This window comes from Lycorma delicatula, chromosome 10, assembly GCF_047948215.1.
Source record: "Lycorma delicatula isolate Av1 chromosome 10, ASM4794821v1, whole genome shotgun sequence".
Taxonomy (NCBI): Eukaryota; Metazoa; Arthropoda; class Insecta; order Hemiptera; family Fulgoridae; genus Lycorma; species Lycorma delicatula.
This window is the reverse complement of record NC_134464.1, coordinates 52,467,672-52,483,590: the sequence shown is the minus strand read 5'-3', so window position 1 is coordinate 52,483,590 and position 15,919 is coordinate 52,467,672. Positions and strand designations below refer to the sequence as shown.

At 28.0% G+C, this 15,919-nt stretch overlaps 1 protein-coding gene across 4 annotated transcripts in view; it reads left to right on the top strand.

Annotated features, from left to right (window-relative positions):
- LOC142331619 (ubiquitin-conjugating enzyme E2 H-like) overlaps nucleotides 1–15,919 on the top strand; it is a 54,863-nt gene that overhangs the window by 20,893 nt on the left and 18,051 nt on the right. For all 4 annotated transcript variants that reach the window (XM_075377649.1, XM_075377648.1, XM_075377650.1 and 1 more), the window contains exon 2: nucleotides 14,593–14,661. The gene's annotated coding sequence lies outside the window, so the exon portion shown is untranslated. The remainder of the gene's footprint in view (nucleotides 1–14,592; nucleotides 14,662–15,919) is intronic.

Genomic DNA, 15,919 nt, shown 5'->3' with positions numbered 1-15,919 from the left:
GTTCTACCAATTTGTTTACCAATTTTTATTGGTAGAGATTAAATTGTTATATTTGTTTATTTAAGCAGCAATGGTTTTTTATGCTATGAATGTAAATACAGTACTATGCTTTTGAATGAATTTAGGTTTTTTATTTTTTATGGGTTATATTCTTTTTCTTATTGTCATTGAAATAACAAAAATATTTTGAATTTCTGTTTTATTTACTATAAAAGTTGTTAAATATCTTGTAAATTATGTTTTAATGTATATATTTAACTGATCTTAACAGTAAATTATTGTTCATTCTACCATCTATTTACAGTTGAAAATTTTAAATGTAATCATTTTTTTAATTGAAGCAAACTTATCATTGTTATTATATTTGTATCTTTAATTCTTCAGATTTTAAAATTAATGTAAATGCATATCTTCCATCATTTAAAAACAATTAACTGTTTGCCTATTAAATAAATGTTTACAATATGTATATTACATTTTTTTTCTATTTCCTGTTTACTATAGCTATTCCTTTAATAATTCTCTTAGATTAATGTAAAACGAACTATAAAAAGCTATTATATTCAATTGATTTTAAAGGAGTATTGTGTCAGTATCAGAATTGTTTAAAATGTTTTCTTTTAATGCCTTTTTTACCTCTGTATTTATTTACATAAAAAAACAGTTCAGATTTTTTTTAATAAGGGATTATTTACATAAAAAACAGTTCAGATTTTTTTTGATAAGGGATGTTTAATAAAAACATCTTAGATAAAAAAAAATAAAAAAGGTGATGTTAGGTGTTCTGTGATCTAAACAAAAAACTCTTTTAAATTGTTCGTCCTGATTCATTATCCTTTCTTCTCAATAACTTATTTATCCTTATTCTTAATCCCTTTGTTTCCATTGTTTTCTCTATGTAGGTTTGAATGCTAGATTCTTTATGCTGAAATCTTGATTATGGATTCAGTTCATCATTGGTGTTATTTGATAAATCTCTGTGGTAGAGTAGAAGCGTTATTACAGCCATTCATCCAGGTTCAAATCCTGGTCAGGTCATTTTTCCACTACATTTCATTTCATTTCCCCCACAATCATTTTTACATCAAAAATGGTTCTCAACAACTGTTAAGTTTTGGATACTAGAATTATAAAAATTGTCTATGTTTAAGAAGAATTTTTTTGTTCCTGAACTTAATTATTTTCTATTAGAGTGCATAGCAATTCTTTGGCAGATTATAAATTTATGGATTGTTCTTTCCTGAAGTTGACAAATTAATTCAGAATATGTCTGAAATGCTTCTGTTGCTATCATAGAATTAACTTCCAATTTCAGAACTACATTATTAAATAACTGTTGAGTTACTTAACAGTTCACTTTCTAGATTTTCAAAAAATCAATATTGGGCATTTTTTACAAGATAAGACTTTAAATTTTAGGCCATCAAAAATGGAAAGAATTCTTTCAATTGCAGGTAATGAATTAAGGAACCTTGTGCTGCTATGAGATAATCCTTTTTTGTAATCTGTTTCCACAAATTCACAACACACTTTAAGTTTGTGAAAATGTTTATAACAATAAATTCTATATCCAGGGATAGAGAATTACATGCTGTTTGTACTGAATTGTGTGCGTGCAATGTGGGCTAAACACTCAATTCCAGGCCAGGAAATTGGTCCATCATGGCCAATCCAACCTTGAGGAAATTGTTCATGTAGGTTAACTAAGGTGTGGTGGTCTGCCATCTTGTTGGTATTAAAAGTTGGGTTGCCGATGTTCAATTTGCTTACTCCCATAACATGTCTAGATAACTAGCACTAGTAACCATTGGCTTGGCAAAGAAGAATGGTACATTTGCTTCATAAGCAGTCAATGTACACTAAACGTTAATTTTCAGGTTATATTGATATATGATGGGTTAAATAAAGTAATGAGACTGGATCACCTTCAAAATAGTTCCCTCGAGAAGCCACAAAATGCTTCAAACTGTTTTTTCACTCTTCATAGCAGTGTTGGAACCCAGAAACCGGAATATCCTTCAGATGGTTGGTTACATTTTTTATGTTTTCTAATGTTCCAAAATGGAGGTGTTTTAAAAGTCAGGAACAGGAAAAAGTCGCAGAGACTAAAGTCAGTTGAATAAGGTGGTTGAGGAACTACAGGAATGTTTTTCTTCGCCAAAAATTCATTAATTGAGAGTGCAGTGTGACAAGGTGCATTGTCATGTTGCAGCATCTAGTTGTCTTTGATGGCGGTTTCATGCTGGCAACTCTTTTCCGCAGTCTTTCAAGAATTTCTTGGTAAACATTGATTTACGGTCTGTCCTGTAGGCAAAAATTCCTTATAAACAATGTCATTACTATCAAAGAAACAAATTAGCATGGTTTTGATTTTTGATTTGCTCATTTACTTTTTTGGGACGTGGTGAGTTTGAAGTGTGCCACTCCTTGCTCTGGTGTTATGTTTCTGGGTATTACTCAGATATCCAAGATTCATCACCAGTAATAGCATTTTTTTGAAAATCAGGATCAGTTTCAATTCACCCTAGAAAATCGCAGCACACTTCCACCTTGTTTTTCTGTTCAATAGTGAGTTTTTTGGGACCAATTTTGCACAAACTTTTCTCATGTCCAATTCGTTGTCAAAATTTGATGGAATGTGTTGTGGTTCAAATTGTACTGTTCTGCAATCATTCTGACAGTTACTGCCAGTCGTACCATATCAAGTCTCTGATTCGCTCAACATTGTCATCACTTTTTGATGTTAATGGTCTTCCAGAGCATGGATCGTCTGCAAGTGATTCCTGGCCATCTGAAAATGCTTTAGACCACTTAATATTTTTTAATTAATAACCTAATTTTATTAGTAACTTCACATTGTTGCCACTTTGGCTGCTTACAGACCGCACGCGCACGTGTGTGTGTACACACTCACAGAGTAGATTAACAGTAATTACACATAAACACACACACATATGTTACTTAATGAAAAGTAACTGTATTAGGAAAGAAAATCATACCTCTGTATAATTGGTGAATATCTAATTATGTCCTTTACTCTTAAATCACTTCACTTACATAATTTGGCATTGATTCAACAAGTGTATTACACTTTTTTTTTTATTTCTTCCTGAAACCATATTACTTCATTGTTGAAAATATTTTTTGATTATTGCCCAAAGATTCTCAATTGGGTTTAAGATTTGGTACAACGTACCAAATCTTGTTGGAACACTCCATTGGGGATTTTTTTTGAAGTTATCAACCCTTTCCTTTAGGATATATCACTTTACAACATACCATCTACTGGAAGTAAAGAACAAGGTCTTCAAATTGGAGCAATCCTAAAACCTTTTTTCTGCGGATTCAACAGATTGTTGAGTGTGAGCCAGTGATGTTTGTTCATCAGATGCTTTTCTAACATATGGAAATTTTTGCCCCAGCACATAAAAATGTTTTCAGAAAACGTGAACATTTTTCCAGTCTTTTTTGGTCCAGTTAGCATGTGGATTGGCCCACAAGAGCCTTTTTTTACACATTGCTAGTATTAAAAGCTGCTTTTTATCTAGCCAACAGTTTCCATCCAGCTGCAACAGTTGTCACATGTAAATCTGTTTTTCTGGAGCAGATAATTTTGGATTAGTTTACCTTTCCTCACTAACAACAAACCTATCCTGTGCCAAGCAGTGTAACCACAACATAGTTAAATAAAACATTCTCTGTGTTCTGATTAATTTGCACCCTACTGTATATATTGCAATAGTAGTTTAAAGAATTACTGCCAAAAAAAAATTCAATGTAAGAATTAGTATTAAAAAAGTTAACTTTTAATTTATTAATTTACAATGACTGTTAAAAAATTTTTATCAATGACATTAATGCATTTTCAACTCGTTTACTCACATTTTTTGTCACTAATTTAATGATATCTTCATGTTCCTGGATGAGAGAAGCAGCATTTAAAACACAAGCGATCAGTTCATCACATGCATCTGTTATTTTCTTTCATACATACACATAAATGTGTGTATGGGCATGGATTTCATCCATCCATAAACAGTAATTTAATCTAAGGGAGTAAGGTTTGGTTATATAGGTGGCCAATTTACCAGCCCTTGACAACAAATCCATTTACCAGTAAATGTTTTGTTGAAGAATTGTCTTACTTCATTCATGGAATGCATTGGTACTCCTTAAAGTTAATAGTAAGTTTCAATTTCTCAACATGACATGTTATTCTAGTATGAAAAGGCCTATAAATAAGTTGTTGATTGTGCCACACCAAATGTTCTCTGAAAATCATTGCTGGAGATTAATGTTGCCCACCTAATTTTTCAAAGGTCTGCATTTATTGTACTAAAATAGCTGGTTCTAATTTTTATAAATTCATATCATTTTTCTGTTAATAAAAGTTAATTTCTTTTTCCATAGGCTTATTACATCATTTTCTCAAAATGAAATTCCCTACTAGTTTTGATAATAAAATTTATTAATTTATTAGTTATTTAACAGTAATTGTACCTCAAACCCCCAAAAAACATGTTTTCATCACCTAATTTTTTTTTGTATTAGGTTATATATCATGAAAATTACGGATGATAAGAGTTCTATGACCTGTTATTTGATTTTTGAAAACTCAAATAACAGCCTCATTTCACCAGAGAGCTAAAATCTAGGTTAAAGTTTTTATTCACTGTAACTCTGTAACAAAGCGTTTTCAGACATATAAACACTTTTCTTATTTAAAGCAAAATCAGTTACCAAATTGTTTCCCTTTCCTCCTAAATTACTCTATATTTTGAGGAAGATGAGATAGATTCACCAGACAGACTCAACCCAAGATCAGCTAAGTAAATTAAATCTGATCTGTTAAGCATTTTACCAATTGGTTAGTTAAATTGTGGTTGGTTGGTTGTTTAATGTTGAGATTATGGAAGTATATGAAATAGAGGAAAATTACTTGGCTCTGCTTTAATTCAGCGATAGTGTGTTTTGAAATATGTTCAGAAGTCACACAGGAAAAAGTGATCAGTAATGTATCTGATTCATTGTGTTTTACTGCATCATAAGTCAGTTCAATATAGTAGTGAATGAATAGTATAAAGAGATAATTATGAAAAAAATAAAGCTGATCTAATTTAAATAATGCCTAAGTTTTCATAAATTTTTGAAATATAGCCAACATGTTAACTAGTAAGGGATTCAAATTTAGTAAGAAAGATTTGGAATTAGTCTATAGGAAAGCATACAATATTATCAGAACAAATGAAAGCTTTTTTTTAGTATAACAAAAAAAAGAACACCAGAACTAGAAAAAACACATCAAATCACATCAGGGAGAACTATTACTATTTATTGATCTGTTTTTATCAAAACATGCCTTTCCCTCATGTTTTAAAAAATAAACTTATTTATTACAAGAAATTTACTCATATCTATAAAATTTAAAAATTTTATTTTATATTTAACAATCTGTGATAAGTGGTAATATTTAAATAATTGTTTCTTATGGCAGTTGTTTTTTTTTATTTACAGTTTTGACATGTTCTTCTTACTTTAATTCAGAAAATAATTATTTGTTTGGCATTTAACTAATTGCTGCACTTAGATTAATGAAGCTTATTCGCCTCCACATCCAGTTTAATCGATTTTCTATTTTATTACTGGAAGATTTTAATGAATTTCATGATTGATGTGTTTACTCACAGCATCCAGAGATTATTTTATCATATCCTAATTTTCATGATTTTGTGATACTGAACAAATAATGATTACATTTTATTTATATGAAAAATAGACTGAAACTTTATTATTGATGTTATTGAGAATTAATTCATTTAAAATTCCATTTATTTTGCTGGTTTTCTTTCACAGAAAATTAATCCAGATGTCAGAAGATTTTACCTAATTGCATGAATATTTAATGATGTGTTCAGAATTTTTATTTACCATAAACTTACTATCATCTGGAGGATAAAAGAGATTTTTTGTGAATAATTGCGTTGTTTTAAGTTAAAGCAGCAGTTGCATGGATAACTGATTTTGTAAAACTAATATTGTACATATCTAATAACTCATGATTAGTAATTATTAAGGCTGGTTAATATTTAATGAGTAAGCAAGCCTAAATAAACACCTGTTATATTGATGCATGCTCCAAGTAGAATTTTCAAATCCAGTTTCAAGGTTTCCATTTGTTTGCATTTGTCATCTAAAGAAAATTAATCGACGTTATTCTGTCTTATTAATATTATTTTTGATTTTATAGTTATAGTATATCTAAATATTTTAATGAGATGTGGTATAAAACTTATAAAACACGATTTTAATTATTTAAAATAACAAGTTTTTACTTTTTGGGTGCTACCTTTGGATATGAAACAATATGTTAGAAAATGAAAAGTGGAAGGAGATATCAACCCAAAAGGGACGATCTGTTTTTGGTAGTTTATCATGTTGCTTGAAATTCTTTCATCATTGTTAAATTTTGGCTTACTAACATAACAATATAAACTGATGTCATTCTGATTTCCAAAGCATTCTTTCACAAAAATTCAATGAACTTGCGTAAGGATATTTGGGGAAAATTAATTAAAAATATTTACTCCTTTTAAAAGTTTTTTATGAGCCCTTTTTTATATGGGTAAAAATTTTTGTAGGTCTGTTTTTAATCTCTAACTCAAAATTAAATATAAAAATGTATACTTTCCCACTTAGTGCTTTAGCAGAGCTATAATTTTAGAATGTAAAGTATTGTAATTGGTCCAATTTGGGCATATGTGGTTTTCACCAAATTTTTATGTTTGACACCTAAGGAACCCAAAAACTGGATGGAAATGTTCACATGTACTTGTGTGTTCGGTAGTTCAGTACATGTAGTTCTGGAGATATAAGGTGTGAAACACCAAACTACTTATTGATTTTGACCAAATAAATGCCATTAAATTTTTAACTAAAAGGTTAAGGGGGTGAGGCTGTGAAGCAAGTTCACCTTCCCAAAATGTGTTGAACAATTAAAAATATTTCCAAAGAAAAAATTTTTGCAATTGCGCACCCCCACCCCAAAAAGTGCTCTAAATAAACTATTGGGTATAGTGCATCATTAGTACACTTTTCACCACAATGAGCACTAATGTAGAACTGATGTACAGCTGCTGTAGTCGTTTATATTGTAATGTCACAGTGGCTGCCAGTACCTACCGCCACACCCACGCAAATGAAATGTGGTATGTGCATGTGCTTTAGTTAGAATCATTGAATTAAAAAATATCATATTTAAATAAAATGATAAATATTTTAAATTAAGTTGTGTGTGTAAGCCATGCACCAGAAAAGTCATGTTACAGGAAAATCCTACAACTGTGTTTTCAGTTTTTAAAATTATTTTTTTTTTAAGGATTAGTAATTTCACATAATTCTTATCAAAGACTGAATCTGAAATATATAAACATAAGTTTTGCCATGTTTGTGTAATTTAGAGCTGCTGTAAACATATATACAGCTATAAAAGATTAATTTTTTTTGTGTTTGATAAAAGTATCTTTAGCTTTTATGATTCAATTGTATTACATTAATTTGTTGTATTGTCTTTTTCTTATTTAATTTTATCACATTGTTAAAAAAGTATTAAAATTTATTTTTCATTGAGTTTATAGGAACTGATTGTGTTTTATGTACAAATTATATTATATCTAACTTTATAATTCTTATCTGCAGTTTATTTTCTTTTATTAGTATTTCCTGTAATTCGAGTTCTGTTATGTTATTTCAGATTAGTTTAGTTAATACTTTACAACTGTATTGTTATTGGTATTGCCCAACATTAATGATAAGTAATAGTCTATTTTATATGCATCTAATGTAATTGATTTGTGTGTTAAATTGATTTCTTGATAAAAAATTATAATCTTTCAATGATATTTATTTAGGAATTATTTGTATTTGTACAAAGGTATTATTATTTTTAACTCTTGGCATTATTGCTCTGAATTAAGATTTTTGGGGGATCATACCATTGTGGTTTGCTTTTAATTGGGTTTTGTATGAGAAACAAATTAATTTGTTGCCAGACAACAAACATTCTAATTCCTTAACAGTTTTTTTTTAAATTGACCTTGGATAATCTTTATTGCTACTTTTTTTATTACCTCATATTTTAGTTTTATTTTGATAGAGGAAGTATAAATTTATCATTCTTTTGTTGTGAAGTTGATCATATTGTGTGTGTCTAGTATTTACCACCAGCTGTATCATAGATTATTCAAAGAAATTTACCCCCTATATTAGGTTATTACAGTTTAGTCTAAAACTGTTGTGATATTTAAATTGTTCTCAACTGAAATTTTAAGAATATTAGTTACTTTGAAAACTTTGGTTAAGATGATTTATATTGTATTTAAAATTTAACTAAAAATATATTAAGTTAATTATTAACTTCAAATAACGTAATAAAAAATAAAAATTATTATTGAAAAAGTTTAAAAAATACTTTTTAAACATTTACCTTTAAAATTCATTTTTTTAAAAAGTAGTATTACTTTAATTTTTTAAAGAGTATGTTTATTGGTTCTGATTTTGTAATGTACATTTACAAGTAAATTTCCAGTCATACAATTTTATTTCCGTGTACTGTTGATTTAAAATGAATATAAAACCAATTCAAATCTATTTTGAACTTATATTTGTTTATTTTTTAGCTGCGGTGAATATTTCTGTAATTAATTACTAATATTTTCAAAACCTACAAAAATTTTTTTTTTTTTGTAATTGAGATTATGTAGAAAGAATATAACTATGTGTATATTTTACACGTATGTGTAAAATGTCCAAATATGTGGACGTAAATGTCCAAATATGGTATTGTACTTAATCCTGAGATGACAACTTTACAGTTTTGTTTCCACTTGTGACATATTACAAGAGAATTTTTAATTAAATTTATCTCAGTTTTTTTATATTTTTGTTCCCATAAAACTACTAAAATTAAAATTAGTAGTTTTATGTATTTGTATGGATTTGCTTTAAAAATTAAAGCCAGTATATAAGAAAAAGTTGTAGCAGGTTAATTTTTTCATAGCCAGTTTTGCAATCTAATGTACATCATAATATTTAAAAGAGGGTTGGTATCTGTAATTGGAAATCAGTCACTAGTTGCTATAAAGAATAAATAGGTAAATAGTGAAACAAAAAGTGCTATTGTTTGGCAGCAATTAATGTTAACTATGCAGTGAGGCATCATACCAAAGCAAGTGGACTATTGCTTAGTCCACTTGTGACTTAGTCCACTAATAGTCACTAATATAGTGACTATTACTTTGAGTGGGTTTCAAACAAGAGATATGAGGTTTTTATAGGCGGCAAGTCCATTTGTAAGTTTTTTTTTTTTTTGTGAAACCTCTATAGTTCTTTTAGCTTTGTGGAACATTTGTTTATAAGCTGAACCTATACAGATAGGTGAAAAAAGTGTTTTCTTTACAAAAATTTTATATGGATTCGAATACTAGATGGTGGATATCAGTATATTTTTGTAGTTGGGATTCAATTAACCATATATCTCAGGAATGGTTGACCTGAGTGTGTACAAGACCACCTCATCTACATGTGTCATTACATACAATCCTATCTCACTGAGCCATGAAGGGTTGCTTACTGTTCACTAGTTGAACAGATTGCAGCATACACATAGGAAAATAAAATAAATATTTAAATTGCTATAGTTCAAAACAAATAACAATATATGCAAAATGCTGTTGTTGCTTTAAGAATAAATAAACTATAAAGAAATGCAGAAATTATTTAGCATAAATTGCATGTAAATAGAAGATAAAAATAAATGTATGAGAATTTGATGTAACACTGAAAACAGTTGGTAGGTTAACAGGGATAATTTTCAAGGTCAGAGTTGGATTTTTAGAAATTATGTAATCTTTCTGTTTATAATTTAGAATTACATCTTGCTGTTAATTTTATCATGTTTTGTGAACATTTCTTATATGGTAATAAGACTGTGTAATTTTACATAACACTGTGTTTAGGTTCTATGAATACTTTATTATGTTTTAGTTTGTTATATATTTTTTTTTTAATTAGTTCTTATTTATGGTAAAGATTGTCCTTTATATGTTCCATACTGACCAGACTTGTTGAAAATTATTGGATAAGTTATAAATATCCGAGATAGATTAAAATTAAAATGCACCTTCAAAATCACAGCACAGAAAAATGTTGGTGATATTTATCACAATGACAAAAAGGAATTAAATTGCTTTTTTTTATAGATTTAACTTGTAAATCATATGTCCTTGATTATAGCAGTAGAATTTGGCCATTGACAACCCTTTTTTATATTTAACTTGCTTCTTAATTGTAAAAGGTTTTTCCACTAAGATAAAAATACTTTTTATTTGTTCCTAGGACAAAATAACATGGATACCAGTGTTAGTATTCTTTTGTGGTTGGGTTTCAATTAACCACACATCTCAGGAATGGTCAACCTGAGACTGTACAAGACCACTTCATTTACATTCATACATATCCTCTGAAGTAATATCTTACTGTCTGGAGGCTAAACAGAAAAAAAAAGACAAAAAATGTTAGCAGGCCTTACAATTAGTACTTTATTAAAGGAATGTCCTTGGAGTAGTAGTGGTAGTAATAGTTGTACATTACTAGATTTAAGTGAAATCATTGTTTGATTTAGCAGCCAACTATGATTTTATCTATTTAAGATACTTTTAAAACTATTTAAAAACTATTTCTTCCTCTGAGATTTCCAAAATTTAAAGATTATTGAAAATTTTAAGAATATAATTATTATGGAGTTAGTTTATTGTAAAAAATTATAACTTTCATAGAATTGAGTTACTGAAGAAAAAGAAAAATTAGTTTAATACTTTTTTTTAAATATTTGGTAATCTCTTGATTAAGCATCAGACGAATGTTATTTAAAAACTGTAAAATAAGTTTTAGAAACGTCGGGGGGGGGAAAAACCTAATGTTCTCTTTACTTTTAGGTCTTCTTTGAAGGTAATTCTTTATCCTGTTAAGGTGGTTTTTGTTAGTATTTTTTTTTTTTAATATCATTATTGGATAGGCTGGAATGGAAGTAAATATTGCTTAATTGTAAGTTTTGTAGCAATTGCAGTTTTTACATTCTCTAGAAATTTGTGTATTGAAGTACACTATAGCATTTATACATCCATCAGCCTTTGTTCATATGATTAGCTGATTGGTTACAGTTTTCTATATATCAATATATCTCTATTATAATAATAAACAGAATTATCAATTTCTGATAAATATTTATACATATTACATATTTGTCTCTGTGATAATAATCATCTTTATTAGTTGCTTCCAAAACCTTGATATAATTTTTGAAAGAAATTACAGATTAGCCATCACATAAAAGAAGCAAGAGTAGATTTCCTAATAGCCAAGCAGTCTGCTGAAGCACAGTTTGTGGGATATTGCTTCAATGTCCAGAGCGCACCAACTTTTTGTTAAAATGAAATATTTCCATTATTTTGAGATTACACATATACTAAACCTTGAAAAGAATTTATTCTGAAGAAAAAAAGTTTTCTTATTTTAGTTATTGCCAAGAAAATGAGAAGAGTATAATTTTTTTTGTTTTTGGTGCTTTTGATATATTCAATTGTGATCAATCCTGATCAGAGGCAATCTCTCTTGTTTATTGATTGTCCCCTTCCTTTTTTTCCTGTTTGTTTATACTTTATTTCTTGTGAGATTTGGGTAAGCCACATTGATAAGATTGGTAGCATCTTGCTGACATCTGGAATCTACCACAATAATCACTTCTTCACTAGATCGTCAAGACGTGGTAGCCCTTATGCTTATAAAACTGTCGGACAGTTAATATCCAGGAATAAAATAAAGCCATTCTAGTAGCAGAGTTAAACCAGTCAATAAAAGGGATGTACAGGCTGCAGTCTCATAATTTTTAATGTATTAAAAGGAAATTTTTTAAAGTTTTTTTTAAAAATAAATAATTTAATTCTATTTCAGAATAAATAAAAAATTATCTAATTAAGATCCTGAAATATGTAGGTGAAGAATAAGAATAAAAGATGTAACACCTCTGTATAACAAAATACTAACTTAATATTTTTTTTTAAATCTTGTTTTATATATACTCCAGGATTTCACGATCCCCAATGTTTAAAATATTTGTCTTTTTGAATGTAACTACAGAAAAATTATTAGGGATTTGAAAATAAATTTTTATTTTGAATTTGAAAATAGACTTATACTGTTAATAAATAAGTAAAAATGCATAAGAAGAGGTATAAGAAGTATCTAGTAGAAGTTGATAAAAAGTTTAATAGCAATGCAGATATAAAAATGTAGCATGTTTTCTCAGTTCACAAATTACTCCAAAGGAAAATGGCATTTTCATTTTTCAGAAACGGAAAGAAACTCGTGTCTAACTTGAGGAGGAAAAGTTGTGAAGTTGTTTTTTTATCTGCTTTTTCCAAATCACATAATATGTTTGCATATCAGAACACCAAGCCCATGTAATGAGATGCAGTTTATACTCAGCTCTACAAGTGTCCCTTTAATTCTGTTCACCTCAGGAATTGGTATTGTTACTCAGATAAAACAACCCCTTTGATTTAATTGTCCAAGATCTCAGAAAAACTTCAGATAGATAATGTAAAACAAATGGATAAAAAAATGTGTGACTTTAATAAAATAAAAAAAATCTGGAATCTACCACAATAACATGGAGAGAATGGTTGGGATAGAAACATGAACCAACACCATTATTGAACGAGAACAATGCGTAAATTGGTTGTTTCTTGTGGTTCCCTCTCCAAAAAAAATCCTGGTAATATCCGAATCCCTGCAAAAAAGTGGTAATTTGTACTTGACTATTAATTCTTAAAATGCAAATTTTTCATGTAATTGGTTCATGCATCAGTATTTCGTATAACCCTGTTATCATGGTCTTGTACATACCACTGTAAGAAACAAATGTTTTGCTTTGCCGCAGGCAATTTTTTTTCAGCACTGCATTCACATGTTTTTTTAAAAACATCACAGTCTAATAAAAATAAATATGCCTAATGTTTCTTACCTCATTTTATCTATACCTTGCTCAATTTAGAAGATATTAAAGTATTGAAAAGATAAAATTTCAACCATATAACATTGTTTTTAAAGTTGAAATAGCAGTCATTGCAGTAAGATTACTTTAATCACCGTAAACAAATTATAATGATAGTAAAAACAACAGTAATAATAATTAGTTATATATGACTAATAATAATATACTAATAAATATATTACTAATCATATACATATATAATAGGAATAATTTCATAGTTAATTTGTAGTAATTAAAATGCAATCTTATTGCATTAACTACTATAAAGACAGTAAATAGTTATTAATTAGTTTATAGTGATTAAATTATCTTATTACCGTGATTAACTTAATTTTATATAGTTGAGATTTATTTCTTTGCAGCATTTTAATTATTACTTGAGAGGTTGAGCAGGGTATATTGATAAAATTAGGTAAGAAATATATTAGGCATGTTTTTAAAACATAGAAGATATATATAATTTTTATTTTATTTTATTAATTGATGTTTGTCTCCTTGGGCCACAACAAATAGTGTCACTTAATAGAATTTCTTCTTTTTTCTTTCCAGTACTTTTCATTTTGCATCGTGTTTTCACATTTGCTAGGTCAATTCTCTTCTTGTTCCCTTATTTTGGAATCCTTCACAATTTTTGAGTTTATCTGAACGTGTCTCTAGCTGTGACTTTGTTTCTATTAATGCTTCTCTTAGATTTTCTTTGGTCTGTTTGAACCACTTGGTAATTGTACTCCTGTTGTTTCTATAGGAATTTCTATAGATTTTCTGGATTAATTAGGTTTCGGTCATTTTCATCAGATGTCTTAAGAAGGGAAATCAAAGTCCAATTCCATCTGATAGTTGATTTATAAATAAAATAATAAACCAACTAATAGTTAAATGAGAGTTAAACGAAATAGCTGGTTTAATTAATTTATAAATGCTGTGTCTGTAATTTCATGATAAAATTTGTAAAACAAACAACTAAAAAAAAGAAGCAGATGCATCTTCAAATCAGAGTTTTGAATGCTCCTCTGTGAAATTTCAATTTGAAAAACTTATGTTTTCAAACTTAAAATTTTTAAAACATTTACAGTCTGAATTTTGTAGTCACATGCTTATTATAATTTTGTTTTGTAATTGTTTTTTCTCTTTTATTCGGACTTTTAATCCCACCAAAATAATGTAATTTTATCTTATCCTCTGTTGTTCTTTATATTCGCTTTGCTTACTGCTACTTAACAAAAATGTTTCTACATTTATATGGTGTTGGGGCTGGTAATAATTATATTCTGTTAATTTTTCCATTTAATTTAAGAATTGACCCTTCAGTTTCCAGGATAATTTTAAAGTGTTGTATTAAACCGCAACAGAATTATAATCAATAAAACAAAAATTAATTTTTAAACAAATAAATTTGTTTATAAAGTTTAATAAAGAATAATAGCAATTATTGTTAAAATAAATTTATTAAATCTTGTAACAATTTTACTTTAATCATTTTTTAGGTTTTTTATTGGAAAGATTGTAAAGCTGTACTGCAGTATTTTCTTCAGCTAGAGGAAAACCTACAGAAAGTGAGTTGTAATTTTTTTTCTAACATTATATACATATCCCTTTGTTGTAAACAACATAAAATTATTTGTATGTTTGTACATACATTATTAGTATTTCAGAGAATTCATTCTACAGTACACTATGGTATAGTTGTTTTATTTGTATGAATTGTTTACTAAATTCATCAGTTAAATGCAATTAATAAAAATGTCTTTATTTAACACTTTACAAATAGTGTATGTAAAAAGAGAAGTGTGATAACAATTATAAGGTAGTTGTAAAAATGTTAAAAATAAATTGTGTAATAAAAGCTATTAATATACTAATAAAATTAAAAATTAAAATAAATTTTTAGCTTATAAAAGAACAACCAATATATAATATAAATTGGTTTTTTTCATTATCTCTCAAATTTATCACAGACAGTAAAATTTATATGTGGTTAATTAATTAGCCATAATATTTATTCTTTATTGTTAATTTTTTTATGCCCTGATATTGTTTTGCTGTAATCCTTTATATTTAATTTAAATATGAGGCTGACTTTTATGAAATGTCAGTTTTGATATAAAAACTAAAGTGAGCGGCTTAGAAGAAATTTACTAACTTAGATTTTTGTAACATTTTTCTACTTGAGTCAAAATTGATAACACACTTTTCATATAATTTCATTAGCTTTATTATTCTATCATCAGAAAATGTTTCTGCCAATGGTTTTACAGATAATTACTTTATACTTTGTGACAAACTGCTTTAATGGGTTATAATCACTACGTGTGAGGATGGGACTGTACAAGATTGTAGCTTGATGATTTCAAGTTGATTGATTCTTCAACCATTTTTGTTGTATGTGTGGTCAAGCATTGTTGTGCAGAAACAAAATCTTATTTTAAGAGTTTCTCAGTTATCACAATTTACAGTTTTCCATGATTTTAGCTGAATTGAAGAAACTGAATTTAATAAAAAATATGTGGTTGAATTTTTCATTTATCGACTATAAACTATAATCTGAAGGATTGATTGTTTTTTGGTACAGAAATTGCTTATGCAAGACAGTTGTCATGATTAGGTGTTAGTACTTTTTCATTTACATTTGGACACTAGATTAATGCATGGATTCTAGTTTCATTGAATGTGCTCTTTATAACTCCTGCATATAAGTTTCACACACTTCTCGACTGTAACATAGCATTGTGTTAATATTTATGATGTTAATGTTTATTTTTTTTTTGTTAATTGATTTTTATTGTTTATTTTTTTTCTGGAACCTTTTACCCT